The 15,669-nt window shown below is 36.2% G+C and overlaps 1 pseudogene; it reads left to right on the top strand.

Moving 5' to 3' along the window:
- The first annotated feature begins 7,166 nt into the window (after positions 1 to 7,166).
- On the top strand, positions 7,167 to 8,370 carry LOC105719083 (TAR DNA-binding protein 43-like; annotated as a pseudogene).
- The last annotated feature ends 7,299 nt before the right edge of the window (positions 8,371 to 15,669 follow it).

The raw sequence follows: 15,669 nt of genomic DNA on the forward strand, positions 1-15,669 counted from the left end.
GCTCCCTCCCCACTGCAAGTGAAATTCTTTCCTTACCAATGCCAGTCTATAAAGTCTAGAAGGGGTGATTGTTTCTTTAAATGCACAAATACCAATAAAAGCATGAAACAATAAAAATCAAGAAAACATCCCCAAAAATAATAATAATACTAAACTTCCAGTACCTGACCCAAAAGACAGGAAAATCCATGAATTGTGTGACAAAGAATTCAAAATAATTGTTCTAAAGAAGCTCAGTGTGCCCAAAAGAACATAAACAAATTTCACAAAAAACAATCAGGAAAATATAATAACAAAATGAGAAATTCAACAAAAAAATAGAAACCATTTTTTAAAACCAGAAATGCTGGACCTTAAGAATACAATGGCTGAACTAAAAATGCAAGAGAACACTGCAATAGCAGACTGAATCAAGCAGATGAAAGAATCCATGAACTGGAAGACAAATCATCTAAAATTATTCAATTAGGAGAGAAAATATTAAAACAATGAAAAAGAGTGAAAAAGACTAAGAATTTTATGGAAACAATATACATATTGTGAAGTGAACCAATATACATATTACAGGAGTCACCAAAAAAGAGACAGAAAGTGCAAGAAAGTATATTTAAAGAAATAATAATAGAAAACTTTATAAATCTGGGAAAGTAAACAGACATTCAGACTCAAGAAGTATACAGGACACCAAATAGGTTTAATACAAAAATATCTACACCACAATTAGAAGATTTTTCAACGTAAAACCTACAGACAAGAAGAAAGTAAAATTATATATTCAAAGTACAGAGAGTAAGCTGGAATGTTGAACATTCTGTAAGAAGAAAAATATTCTGGAGCCATGTACACACTACAAATAACCTCATTCTTAAGTCAGAAGGAATCAAGAAAGAATGTATATTCCTCTTCTTTGTCAAAAATAAAAGGAAAGATAATTGCCAGCATAGAATATTTGACTCTGCAAAGCTAATCTTTTAAAAATGAAGGCGACATTAAGTCTTTTCAGGACCCCAAAAAAAAAAAACTGGATGGTTTGTTACCACCAAACCTGCCTTAAAAGAAATGCCAAAGGGAGTTCTTCAAATGGAATTAAAAACACACAAAACAACAATGTGAAATCATATAAAAGTACAAATTTCACCAGTAAAAGTAAAAATAAAGTCAAATATAGAATGATGTAACACTGTAATGGTGGTATGCAAAGTACCTATAAGCCTAACATAAAAGTTAAAAGACAAAAGTATTAGGAGGAACTATAAACAGAAAAATTTGGTAGCGTGTATGTTCCCACTCTTATTTGGAAGTTAAAACTACTGATCTTATGGAAGTGGAGAGTACAATAGTAGCTACTAGGGGCTGAGATGAATGAGAAGAATAGGAGGGATCTATTAAATGATGAAAAATTTGCAGCTAGATAGCAGGAATAAGTTCCAGTGTTTTATAGCACTGTAGGATGACTACAGCTAACAATAATTCATTATACATTTTCAAATATCTACAAGAGAAGATTTTGAATGTTCTCAACACAAATGATAAATGTTTGAGGTGATAAATATACTAATTACCCTGATTTGATCACTATACATTGCATATATTAAAACATCACTATGTACTCCATAAATATGTACAATTTTGTGTTGATTAAAAAATACTTTTTAAAAAAATTGTTAGCAGACTCATAATAAAAAAGAAGTAAATTCTGATTTCAAGAACACAAAGTGTACATGTGGGAGGGGGTAAAGTGCAGAATTTTATATGCAATTGAACTGAGTTGTTATAAAATGTAAATAGACCTGTAGTTTTCTTTTCTTGTTGAGTCTCTGCCGGGTTTTGGTATTAGAATGATGTTGGTCTCATAAAATGATTTGGGAAGGATTCCGTCTTTTTGGATTATTTGGAATAGTTTCAGTAGGAATGGTACCAGTTCCTCTTTGTATGTCTGGTAGAATTCGGCTGTGAACCCATCTGGACCTGGGCTTTTTTTGGCTGGTAGGCTCTTAATTGCTGCCTCGACTTCAGACCTTGTTATTGGTCTATTCAGGGTTTCGACTTCTTCCTGGTTTAGGCTTGGGAGGAGGCAAAAACTGGCTAGCCATATACAGAAAGCAGAAACTTGACCCCTTCCTGACACCTTACACTAAAATTGACTCCAGATGGATTAAAGACTTAAACATAAGACCTAACACCATAAAAACCCTAGAAGAAAACCTAGGCAAAACCATTCAGGACATAGGCGTAGGCAAGGACTTTATGACCAAAACACCAAAAGCATTGGCAACAAAAGCCAAAATAGACAAATGGGACCTGATCAAACTCCACAGCTTCTGCACGGCGAAAGAAACAGTCAATAGAGTGAATCGGCAACCAACAGAATGGGAAAAAATTTTTGCAGCCTACCCGTCAGACAAAGGGCTGATATCCAGAATTTACAATGAGCTAAAAAAGATTTACAAGAAAAAACAAACAAGCCCATTCAAAAATGGGCAAAGGATATGAACAGATACTTTACAAAAGAAGACATACAAGAGGCCAACAAACATATGAAAAAATGCTCATCATCACTGGTCATTAGAGAAATGCAAATCAAAACTACATTGAGATACCATCTCACGCCAGTTAGAATGGCGATCATTAAAAAATCTGGAGACAACAGATGCTGGAGAGGATGTAGAGAAATAGGAACACTTTTACACTGTTGGTGGGAGTGTAAATTAGTTCAACCATTGTGGAAAACAGTGTGGCGATTCCTCAAGGACCTAGAGATAGAAATTCCATTTGACCCAGCAATCCCATTACTGGGCATATATCCAAAGGATTATAAATCGTTCTACTATAAGGACACATGCACACGAATGTTCATTGCAGCACAGTTTACAATAGCAAAGACCTGGAACCAACCCAAATGCCCATCGATGATAGACTGGACAGGAAAAATGTGGCACATATACACCATGGAATATTATGCAGCCATCAAAAACGATGCGTTCGCGTCCTTTGTAGGGACATGGATGAACCTGGAAACCATCATTCTCAGCAAACTGACACAAGAACAGAAAATCAAACACCACATGTTCTCACTCATAGGTGGGTGTTGAACAATGAGAACACATGGACACAGGGAGGGGAGCACTATACACTGGGGTCTGTTGGGGGGGAGGGGGGGATAGAGGAGGGTGGGGAGTTGGGGAGGGATAGCATGGGGAGAAATGCCAGATATAGGTGAAGGGGAGGAAGGCAGCAAATCACACTGCCACATATGTACCTATGCAACAACCTTGCATGTTTTTCACATGTACCTCAAAACCTAAAATGCAATAAAAAAAAAAAACCAGCCCTAAAAAAAATAAAATAAAATAAAATAAAATGTAAATAGATGCTTATAACTACAAGAATTATATAAGCCCCAAGGTAACCACAAAAGAAAAGTCTATAATAGATACACAAAAAGACAAAGACAAAGGAACCCAACCAAACTGCCACAGGAAAAAAAAAAAACTAGACAACAAAAGGAGACACCAAAAGTGTGGAAGGGACAAAAGAACTGAAAACAGACAGCAATTAACAAAATAGTAATAGTAAGTTCTTACATATCAGCAATCACTTTAAATGTAAATGGATTAAATTATCCAATGTAAAGGCACAGAGTTGCTGAGTGGATTAAAAAACATAATACAGTGACTTAGTGTCTACCAAAGATTCACTTTAAATGTAAGGACACACATAGCCTAAAAGTGAAGGGATAGAAAGAGATAGTCTATGCAAATGACAACCAAAAGAAAGCAGGAGCCAGGTGCGGTAGCTCACACCTGTAATCCCAGCACTTTGGGAGGCTGAGGTGGGTGGATCATGAGGTCAGGAGATTGAGACCATCCTGGCTAACATCGTGAAACCCCATCTCTACTAAAAACACCAAAAATTATCCAGGCATGGTGGCACATGCCTGTAGTCCCAGCTACTTGAGAGGCTGAGGCAGGAGAATCACTTGAACCCAGGAGGCAGAGGGTGCAGTGAGCTGAGATCGTGCCACTGCAATCCAGCCTGGGTGAAAGAGTGAGACTCCATCTCAAAAAAAAAAAAAAATGAAAGCAGGGAGAGCTATACTTGACAAAAGATTTTAAGTCAAAAATTGGCAAAGATGATTATATGATATATATGATACATATTTTTTATATTATATATGATAAAAAGTCAATTCAAGAGAAATAAATGCACCTAACATCAGAGCAACTAAATATATAAAATATTGATATATCTGAAGGAAGAAATAGACCACAATACAATAATAATTGAAGACTTCAATACACCACTTTCAAGAATGAATAGAACATCAAGGCAGAAAAACAATAAGGAAACCAACTTGAGCAACACTACAAATCAAATGGACAATAGACATAGACTTTTCCACCCAATAGCAGCAGAATGCATATTATTTTCAGGGACACACAGAATATTCTCCAGAACAGGTCATATGTTGGATCATTAAACAAGTCTTTAAAATTTAAGAAGACTGAAATTATATCAAGTATCTTCCAGACCACAGTGGAATGAAATTAGAAATCAATAATATCAAGAAAACAAGAAAATTCACACAGGAACATAGAAACTAAACCTCACACACTTGAACAACCATTGAATAAAAGAATTAAAAGGAAATTTTAAAATTACCTTGAGATAAATGAAGACAAAAACACATCTTACCAAAGTATATGGTATGCAGTAAAGGCAGCATTAAGACAAAAATCTTATAGTGTTAAATGCCTACCTTAAAAACAAGAAATATCTCAAACAACTTAACAATTCAAGGAACTAAAAATAGAAAAACTAAACTCAAAGTTAGCAGATGGAAGGAAATAAAGATTGGAGCAGAAATAAACAAAAAACAGAAAAAAGTAAAACTAATAATTTTTTTTGAGAAGGTAAAATTATAAAACCCTTTGTTAGCCTAATACAAAACAGAAAGAGAAAACTCAAATAAATACAATCAGAATTTTTTTTAAAAGGAGACATTACAATAGATGACACAAAAACAAAAAGAATCACAAGGACTACTGTGAACAATTATATGCCAACATAGTGGATAACCTAGAAGAAATGGATTAATTATTAAAAGCATACAAGCTATCAAGACTGAAACAAGAACTAGAAAGACAAAGAGACTAATAACAAGCAAGGAGATTGAATCAGTAATCAAAACCTTTCCAACAAAGAAAACCCCAGGATGAGATGGTTTCATAAATGAGTTTATCAAACATTCAAAGAAGAGCTAATGCTAACCATTCTTAAACTATTCCAAAAATAGAAGATGAGACACTCCCAAACTCATTTTATAAAGACAACATCACCCCAATTCCAAGGCCAGAAAAAAAATAAACATATACAAGAAAACTGTAGGCCACTATCTCTGATGAACATACATGTAAAAATATTTAATAAATTGCTAGCAAACTGAATTTAACAGCACATTTAAAGGATCACACACTATAATCAAGTGGAATCTATTCCTGGGATGCAAAGCTGGTTTAAGATGAAAATCAATCAATGTGATACACTTAACAAAATAAAAGAGAAAACCCACATAAATTACCTCAATAGATGCACAAAAAGCATTTGACAAAATTCAACATCTTTTCATGGTAAACACTCTCAACCAAATAGGTATAGAAGGAGGTTTCCTCAGCACAATAAAAACTATATATAAAAAACCTATGGTTAAAGTCATAATCACTGGGGAAAACAAAGCTTTTCCTGTAAGATCCAGAGCAAGATAAGGATGCTCACTCTTGCCAGTGCTATTCGACATAGTATTGGAAGTCCTGGCTGGAGCAATCAGGCAAGAAAATGAAATTATAAAGCATACAAATCAGAAAGGAAGAAATAAAATTATCTCTAAAGATGGCATGGTCATATACATAGAAAATTCTCAAAACTCAAAAAAAAAAAAACTGTTGGAACCAATAAGCAAATTCAGTAAAGCTGCAGGGTACAAAATCATCATACAAAAATTAGTGGCATTTCTATACACCAACAATGAAATAGCCAAAAAGGAAATTAACAAAACAGTCTCATATGCACTAGCAACAAAATGAAATATCTAAGACTTGTACCCTGAAAATTATAAAACCTTGATGAAGGAAGTTTTAAAAGACACAAACAAAGATATCTCTTGTCATTGGATTAAAAGATTAATATTGTTAAAAATCTCCATATTACCCTAAGCTATTTACAGATTTAGTGCAATCCCTATCAAAATCCCAAGAGCATCTTTTACAGAAATAGAAAAAACAATCCTTAAATTTATATGGAATCACAAAGGACCCCAAATAGCCAAGGTGACATGGTTTGGACATTTGTTCCCTCCAAATCTCATGTTGAAATGTAATCCCCAATGCTGGAGGTGGGGCCTGTGGGAGATGTTTGTGTCGTGACGACAGATCCCTCATGAAGGGTTTGGTGCCATCCTCATGGTAACTAGTGAGTTTGTGCTGAGTTTGCACAAAATCTGGTTGTTTAAAAGTGTGGCCAGTGGATATAGCCTGTAGTGTTTTTCAAGCACATTTAACTACAGGGCCCTTCTTGTGCACTAGCACTTCACATTACATACTTCGGTAAACACTGCACCTACCATCAATGAGCAATGACCTGCCAGCTCTATGCCTGCACAGATCTATGATGTACTGCTGTCTAAATTTCAGCATGGCTTCTCATGGATAGTGGGTTTAGGGGCTAAGGGTCAGAGCTCAGCCTCCTGAATTACAGCATCCTGAATCTTTCTTGTCCCTCCTCCAGAAAGGGCATTTACCATGTCACTGGAATATATTCTCCTCTCAGGTCATCACTGAAGACATAACAATTGCTTATGTGAAATGATGATGCAGATCAAGTAATCAACCATGATGATTGCTGCTGACAAGCTAAACATCCAAAGGACCATGGCTGGGAAGGACCAGGAGACAGCGCTTCCAAATGTTCTGCATTACACACCCCCTTGTTACAGCTTATTTTCATGTTTGGCCATGAGTTAATATGAATTCCAGAAAGTCTTGAAATGAGTCCCAGGAAGAACAATAAAAATGATTATCAAGGAGAACAAACTAAGCTGTGCCTGGATCTGTCACTGCTTCGGTGTCCCAGTTGGGCTTCCTAGCAGTAGCCTAGTGGAGAAATAAAAGATGTCTGAATACACTCAAGTAACTGAAGGTGAGAATAAGGAACTCATTGAAATATCATCAGAAGACAATGGGAAGGTGCTGCTGTCCATGGTTACAGTCCAGTTTCCGGGGGCATGTGGGCTTCACTATAAGAATCCAGTGTCTCAATGTATGAGAGGTATCTAGCTGGCAGAAGGAATTCTGCATGCCCCTGATGCTGACTGTGGAAATCTGGTCTATGTTGTCAACTATCCCAAAACCAACAAAAGAAAAATGGATGAGACATCAGTGAAAGTGAAGAGCAGCCCAGAAAACATTTTATTTAATAGTGCTGGTAATTAGTGAGTTTGTGCTGAATTTGCTTTTCCCCCTATGGAAACAGAATCTGAAAGAATATTTTAGTACCTTTGGAGATGTGCAAGTCAAGATAGATATTAAAACTGGTCAAAGGGGTTTGGCTTTGTTTGTTTTACAAAGTATCAAACACACATGAGATTACTGTCACAGTGACATATGACAGATGGATGATGGTATGATTGTAAATTTCCCAATTCTAAGGAAAGCCCAGATGAATCTTTGAGAAGCAGAAAAGTGTCTGTGGGGCCCCGTACAGAGGACATGACTCCAGATGAACTATGGCAGTTCTTCTCTCAGTATGAAGAAGTGGTGGATGTCTTTGTTCCCAAGCCATTCAGGGCCTTTGCCTTTGTTGTATTTGCCCAATCTCTTTGTGGAGAGGACTTGGTCATTAAAGGACTCAGCATACATATATCCAATGCCAAACCTAATCACACAATAGCAATAGATAGAAGAGGAAGATTTGAGAATCTGGGTGGATTTGGTAACAGCAGAGTGGTGGGGCTTGGAAAACAGTTAGTACCTTGGAAAACAATCAAGGTACTAATAGGTGGTGGATGAACTTTGGTGTGCTCAGCATTAATCCAGCCATGATGGCTGCAGCCCAGGCAGCACCGCAGAGCAGTTAGGGTACGACGAACATGTGAGCCAGCAGAACCAGTCAGGCCCATCAGGTAATAACCAAAGTCAAGGCAACATGCAGAGGGAGCCAAATCAGGTTTGTAGGTCTAGAAATGACTCTTACAGTGGTTCTAATGCTGGTACAGCAATTGGTTGGGAATCAGCATCAAATGCAGGATCAAACAATGGTTTTAATTGAGGCTTTGGGTCAAGCATGGATTCTAAATCTTCCGGCTGGGAAATGTAGACAGTGGGGTTATGGTTGGTTGGTACGGAATGGTGGGAATTCAAATTTTCCTAGACTCATGGTAAGTATATGGTAAGATACAAAAATTTTCAAAATTGATTTGTTCTGTGTGGAGTATATTCAGCAATATTTTTGACATTTTTTCTTCAGAAAAAGGAAGAAAAAGGAATTGTGTAAGTTTCGTTACATAAAGAGTTACACAAAGAGTTGAATATATTAAGAGTTGAATACATAAAGAGTTGAAATATTGAGTGGTTGAAAGTGAATGGCTGTTTGTTAGAAAATCAATATATTAATATATTATAATTGATACTGGTAATATTTTATCTCTGGACTTATCAAGTGAATTCTTTGCATATTCAAAATGGAAACCATTGATTAGAACTACATTCATTTCTCCTTGTCTTAATTTGAACCCTACCATATGATTTTTTTCCTTAAGAAAAATCTCCTTTGGGACATCATGGTGTCACAGTATTTGATTTTTTTGTTTTTGTTTTTAAACACTTGTTCCCCACATATACAAAAGTACAATATGAAGCCTTTATTTAATCTCTGCAGTGCATCTCACTTCCAATGTTTACCAAAGAAGTATTTTATTGAAAGTAGCACTGTAGTTATCCTGCCCTAGAAATACTCGTCTACATGCTTTCTTATTCAAGAATTCATCATCATGCTTCACAGGCTGCGTCTTTGACAGTGGATGTTCCCATTTTGATCCGCTACTCTTTATTTCATGGAATCGTATTGTCATCAACACAGGGCTATAATATGGAACCAGAAAGCTGTCTGAACTTTTGAAACTTTGTGTGGGCTTGGTGGTGGTGCCGAAGCATGGAAGGCTAATATGAGCAAGAGGAGGAGAGAGTGCGTGCAGAGAGTGGATGGTGCATCATGAATATTTTTTAACTTGGTGAGATCTGTCTCTCAATCCTGTGACCTTGGTGAAAGAGTATACAGAGAGCAATAATAGCAAATAATGTATAAATTTTGTTTTGCATTCACAGGACAACCACATGTGTTGGAAGACTTTCAGTGAGTTTTGTTCTTAGGTAACCCACATTAGTTGAATGTGTTAAGTGAAACAATACTTGTATACCCCTATCCTTTTGTCAGCTGCTGTGAATGCTGTACGGTGTGTGTTCTCTTCTGTTACTGATATGTAAGTGTGGTAGTATGAACTGAAGCTGATAGATTGAGAACATAAACCAAGATTATGGTGTGCTTTGAAGGAGTACGTGGAAGCAGAGTTCACAGTGAGCTCAGGTGTCTCAAAGAAGGGTGGAAGTTCTAATGTCTGTTAGTTATCCATAAGAATGCTGTTTGCTACAGTTCTGAGTCCTGTGCTTGGATGCTTTTTATAAGAGTTGTCAATGTTGGAAATTCTTAAAGCTGACTTCAATTTTCTTAAAAATGATTGTCAGGATCAAAACAGGATATGTGATGAAAGATTCAATGATTTGAGTTATTTTTGGCCATTAGGTGACACAATACTGACTATCACTCACTATATAAGCCTCCTGTCTTATGTATTAGATTTTACGAAAATGATACTAATTAGCTTCTTGCATCTTCAGAGTACCACAAAAGTTAAAAAGGACTTAAAGGGGATTAATACATGAGAACATATTTATCATTAGGTTGATAAAAACTGTTTTATTAAATCAATGCACTTGGAGATTCTGATTTTGACATCTAAGAGAGAACCGATGTATGGATTTTCCTCAACAGCCAGGACTTTATTTTCACTTGTTTGGGGCTAGACCAGGTAATTGCCCAAACTTCTTTCTCAGTTTCTGTTTATCTTCAATCCCAACAAATCTCCCTCAAAATGCAATTCTATGGAGAAACCTATGCAGACTATCTCACCTGGCTCTAATGACCTCAGTTTTATCACCAACTCGTACGCCACATGTGTTTCCAGTGGTATAGCTGATCATGAAATTGTCTGTATTTTGTTTGTTCATGTTTTATGTGATCTTAATGATGCTTGTCTTTTACTGGAGACCACAGAACAAAGGTTGTATGTTTTCACAGGTCTGACACATGAAGTGATAATAAATCAACAGTGTTTCTGAAAAAATTATAAAATAATAAGAGTGTGACGCCTCCAGCCCCCCTACTCCCTTCTCTCTTGCTCCCACTCTAACCATGTGATATCCTGGCTCCCCCTTTGCCTTCTACCATGATTGTAGGATTGGATTCCTGAGGCCTCCACTAGGAGCAGATGCTGCTATGCTTCCTCTACAGCCTGCAGAACTGTGAGTCAATTAAACTTCTTTCATTATGAATTACCCAGTCTCAAGAATTCCTTAATAGCAACAAAAACAGACCAACACAGAAAGCAATCTTGAGGGGAAAGAAAAAAGCTGGAGGTATCACACTTCCTTACATCAATCATCGTACAAAGCTATAGTAATCAAAATAGTATGAGACTGGCATAGAGCAGATATATAGACTAATGAAACAGAAGAGATAACCCAGAAATAAACCTACACATTTATGGTCAAATGATCTTCAACAAGGGTTCCAAGAGCACACAATGGGAAAAATGCCGGTCTCTTCCAAAATGTTGGGAAAACTGGATATCCACATGCAAAAGAATGACATTGGACCCTTATCTTACTCTATACACAAAGATCAAATCGATGGATTAAAGACTTAAGGGTAACGCTTGAAACCATAAAACCCTTTTCTAAAAATGGGGGAAAACCGTCTTGACATAAGTCTTGGCAATAATTTTTTAAATATGATACCTAAAGCACAGGCAACAAAAGCAAAAACAGACAAGAAGGACAACATCAAACCAAAAAGCTTCTGCACAGCAAAGAAAACAACCAACAGAGTAAAAAGGCAACCTACAGAATGAGAGGAAATATTTACAAATGATATATCTGATAAGGGGTTGATGTCCAAAATATATAATGAACTCCTACAACTCAATAGTAAACACACAAATAACCTGAGTAAACAACAGCCAAAGGACCTAAGTAGACATTTCTCAAAAAAAGAAATTCAAGTAGCCAACAGGGACATGAAAAGGTGCCGAGTACCTCTAATCATCATGGAACTGCAAATCAAAACCACAATGAGGTATCGTGTAATACCTATTAGGATATCTCTTTTCAAAAAAAAAAAAAGATAACAAGTGTTAGTAAGGATGTGGGGACAAAGAACCCTTGTACACTATTGCTGAGAATGTAAACTAGTACAGCCATTATGAAAAACAATGTGAATATCCATTAAAAAATTAAAAGAATTACCATATGATCCAGCAATCCCACTTCTGGGTATATATCTAAAGGAAATGAAATCAATATGTCAAAGAGCTATCTGCACTCCAATGTTCACTGCAGCATTAGTCACAATAACAGTAACATAGAAACAACCTAAATTTCTTTGACAAATTAGTGGATAAGGAAAATGTGGTTTACATACACAATGAAATGTGATTCTGCCTGAAAAAAGAAGGAAATCCTACTATTTGCCAACAACAGAGATGGAAATGAAGGACATTATACCAAGCAAAATGAGTGAGATAGAAAGAGAAATACTATCTGATCTCATTTACATGTGGAATCTAAAATAAACTCATAGAAGTTGAAAGTAGAGTGGTGGGTGCCAGGGACTCAGGGGAGGGAAAAATGGGGTTATAGTGCCCAAAAGGCACAAAGTTTCAGTTATGCAAGATGAATAAGTTCTGGATATCTAATGTACATCATGGTGACAATAGTAATACTATATTGCATCCTTGAAATTTGCTAAACTGATAGATTTTAAAGTAAATCTTAACACACACACAAAACAAAAATAGTAACTGTAGAGATGACAGATAATTGGCTGGAAGGCGGTGATCATTTCACAATACATACATATATTAATACATCAAATTGTACTGCTTAAGTACATAAAATGTTATGTCAATAATATTCCAATAAAGCTATTAAAAGAGATAAATGAGGAAAAAATAGACTTTCTTTGGTCAATAGTTTTTTCAAGAATTATATCTCACTGAGTATAAAGTGAGCTTCCTATGAAGTTGAAAGTTAAAAGTTGTTACTGTGTTTGCAAATCTGAAACTTGGCCCAAGGATGGAGAGTAACTGAAACATTAAACATGAAAGAATTGCTAAGAGGTTCAAAGAAAACAAGCAAATAAAACAGAAAAGAGAGGAAACAATTATTAGCTCTAGGAAAAGCAAAAGGTTACATAGGAAAGTAAGTTTCTTCTTAGTACACTATGTGACTTGGCTGTAATATTTATATAGTTATAATAAAATATATGTTGAAGTTTTTCCTGCCCAAACAAAGATGCTTCTGAGAGTCAGGAATCTAGAAGCAGCATAAAGGCTCCAGGTCTCTCAGAAGGTTGTAGTTGAAGTGTCTGCTAAGGCTGCAGTCCCCTGAAAGGTTAACTGGGACTGGAGGATGCATTTTCAATATGGTTCGCTCCCACGGCTGTTGGCAGAACACCTCACTTCCTCCCACTGTTGGCAGGTGGCCTCAGTTCCTCACCACATGAGGTTTTCCACAAGGCTGCCTGAGTGTCCTCATGACGGTAGCTGGCTCCCCACTGAGAAAGCCATTAGAGAAAGAGATGGAGAGACAGAGGGCAAAATGGAAGCTGCAGTGTCTTTTACAACCAAATCTCAGAAGTGACACCGTCACTTCCATCTTTTTTTTTCTATTTGTTAAAATTGTGTTCCTTAGTCTAGCCCATACTAAAGGCAGAGTGATTAGGTTCTGTCTCTCGAACAGAGAAGTATCAAAAAATTTGTGGACTTTTTAAAAATCGGTACAACTACTGAGGTAGAGAATCCAAAAGAATATGCATAGAATTTACCGTTATTAATTAGAAAGTTTAGTAAGGTTGCCAAAAACAGAATATGTAAGAATCAATTGTATTTTTATGCGCCATAAGAGGTAGGAAATTGAATTTTTTTAAACAAGATACAGTATTAGTAGGAAGATTTGAATTTTTAAAACTCAAATTAGTCTATACATTTTTGTCATACTTGATACACTGATTCTAAATTTCAGAGAAAAAGTAAAAAAAAAAAAAAACAAGGAAAATTTAAAGTAGAGAAACTTGCCTTTTTAAATATAAAGATTTTAAAGCTATAGAAATCTAGAAAGCGTATTTGATACAAAGGTGGATAAATTGACTATTGCTCGAAACAGAGGACCCAAAAATGGACCCAAACATACACAGACACAAAATATTTGATAGAAAGGGCACTGCACACATATAGAAACAGACCTATAGGCTATTCATTAATTCCTGTGATAATTAGTTGTCCATATTTTTTTTAAACAGATTAGATTTTCACCTCATAGGAAATGAATTCCAGCTGAGTTAAAGACATAAATACAAAACTCAAAACTTTTAAAAATTAGAATATGTACGAGAATGTCTTTATGACCTTGAGGTAGGGAAGGATCCCTTTAAATAAGATATACAAAAGCACAATACAGATAATAAAAGATTGAAACCTTTACTGCACTAATTTTTTAAATTCATCTCATGAAAATCAGCATAGAAAAAGAAATGACAAGACACAATCTAGAAAAAGTTCTTTTCCATATATAACACCAACAAAGGATTAGTTCCCAGAATATATATAGTACTTTTACCAAAAGAGAAGCAATCCAATGGAAAATGGGCAAAAGGTATTATTAGACAATTAACAGAAGGAAAAAAAAAATGTACACTAAATACATGAAAGTATTCTCAGTCTCACTGAGAATAATCAGGGAAATTCAAAATAAAACCAAAATGAGTTATCATCTCCACACTCATCAAATCAGAAAAAAATGTAAACCTAATATTTCAAACGTTCAACAGGATTCAGAAAAAAATCAGAAATTTGTATATACTGCTGATAGGAATATAAACTGGTAGAACTCTTCAGAAAACAATTTGGCAAAATGTAGTACAACAAGGCTACTTCCTGTGTTCCTCTATGATCACTTAGGAATTACGGAATCAGGGAGACGGGGCATCTGAGAGGACTTACAACTTTCTGTCAAAGAATGAGTACAGGAAGTATGATGAGTGTAGCGTGGGACAGACTGAGTTTCAGATAACTGTAGAACATTCAGCTGACGATACCAACAGGCAGATGAACATGTTTCTGGAACTGAGGGAAGATGTCTGTACCATGGATGAAGATTTGAGCTCTTTAGTGAGTAGGCTGAAGGAAATGTAAAATGGAAGCTCATAAGCCTAAATGCCTGAAAATGCATTTGTTTCACATGTGCAATATCTTTAAAGACAGGTGTTAAGCTACGTCACTGCTCAAGAAGCTTGGCTCCTGCTGATTTAAACACACTTGTTTCACCTGCTCGTGGTTAAGTTGGGAATTCTGATGTGGGTAATATAAGAAATCATGTGTCTGTTTAGACCACCAGGTGACCTCGAGTGCTTGGACTTGAACATTTAATTTTATAATACTCTTGGCCAGGCACAGTGGCTCACCCCTGTAATCCCAGAACTTTGGGAGGCCAAGGTGGGTGGATTACCTGAGGTCAGGAGTTCAAGATCAGCCTGGCCAACATGGTGAAACCCAGTCTGTACTAAAAATACAAAAAAAGGAGCCAGGCGTGGTGGTGCGTGCTTATAGTCCCAGCTACTCAAGAGGCTGAGGCAGAAGAATCGCTTGAACCCGGGAGGTGGAGGTTGCAGTAAGCCAAGATCACACCACTGTACTCCAGCCTGAGTGACAGAGCAAGACTTTGTCTCAAAAAAAAAAAAAAAAAAAGTATAATACTCCTATGACCTCAGAAAATAGACTATAATGTATATTAATTATTCTCCTGTGCTTATTCAAAATCTCATACATTGGATACAATATATCAGATTTCCAAGAAAGTTTTACAGACTTTTGCAAATAGCTGGTTATGCTACCTGCATATTGCAGGGCGAATATAGGGTTAAATCATTAACTGACAAAGTATAGAAAGCTACATCTTCTTACTTTGATGTCATTCTTATTAAGGTTTTGGCCTCTGTTTGGTATACAATAAGAAAAGGGGTAGGAGGAAGAGAACTTGATTTGCATTCAGGATTAAGATTTAGTGAATGGGACATGCTTAATTTTGGAGCTGAGCAGGGCCAATTAAAACTTTTCAGCAAATTCTAGCATTGGAGGGACAGTGCTTGCAGAACAAAAAGTAAAAAGGTAATATTTGGGGGCTAATTCATATGGACATTGGGGCCAATAAAGGATATTCTGTTCAAAAGCACTGCACAACTTCCCTATCTTTGCCTGGTTTCTAAGACTTGGAAATAAATCCGCAC

This window comes from Aotus nancymaae, unplaced genomic scaffold, assembly GCF_030222135.1.
Source record: "Aotus nancymaae isolate 86718 unplaced genomic scaffold, 86718_ANA_hifiasm-v0.15.2.pri h1tg000029l, whole genome shotgun sequence".
Lineage (NCBI taxonomy): Eukaryota > Metazoa > Chordata > Mammalia > Primates > Aotidae > Aotus > Aotus nancymaae.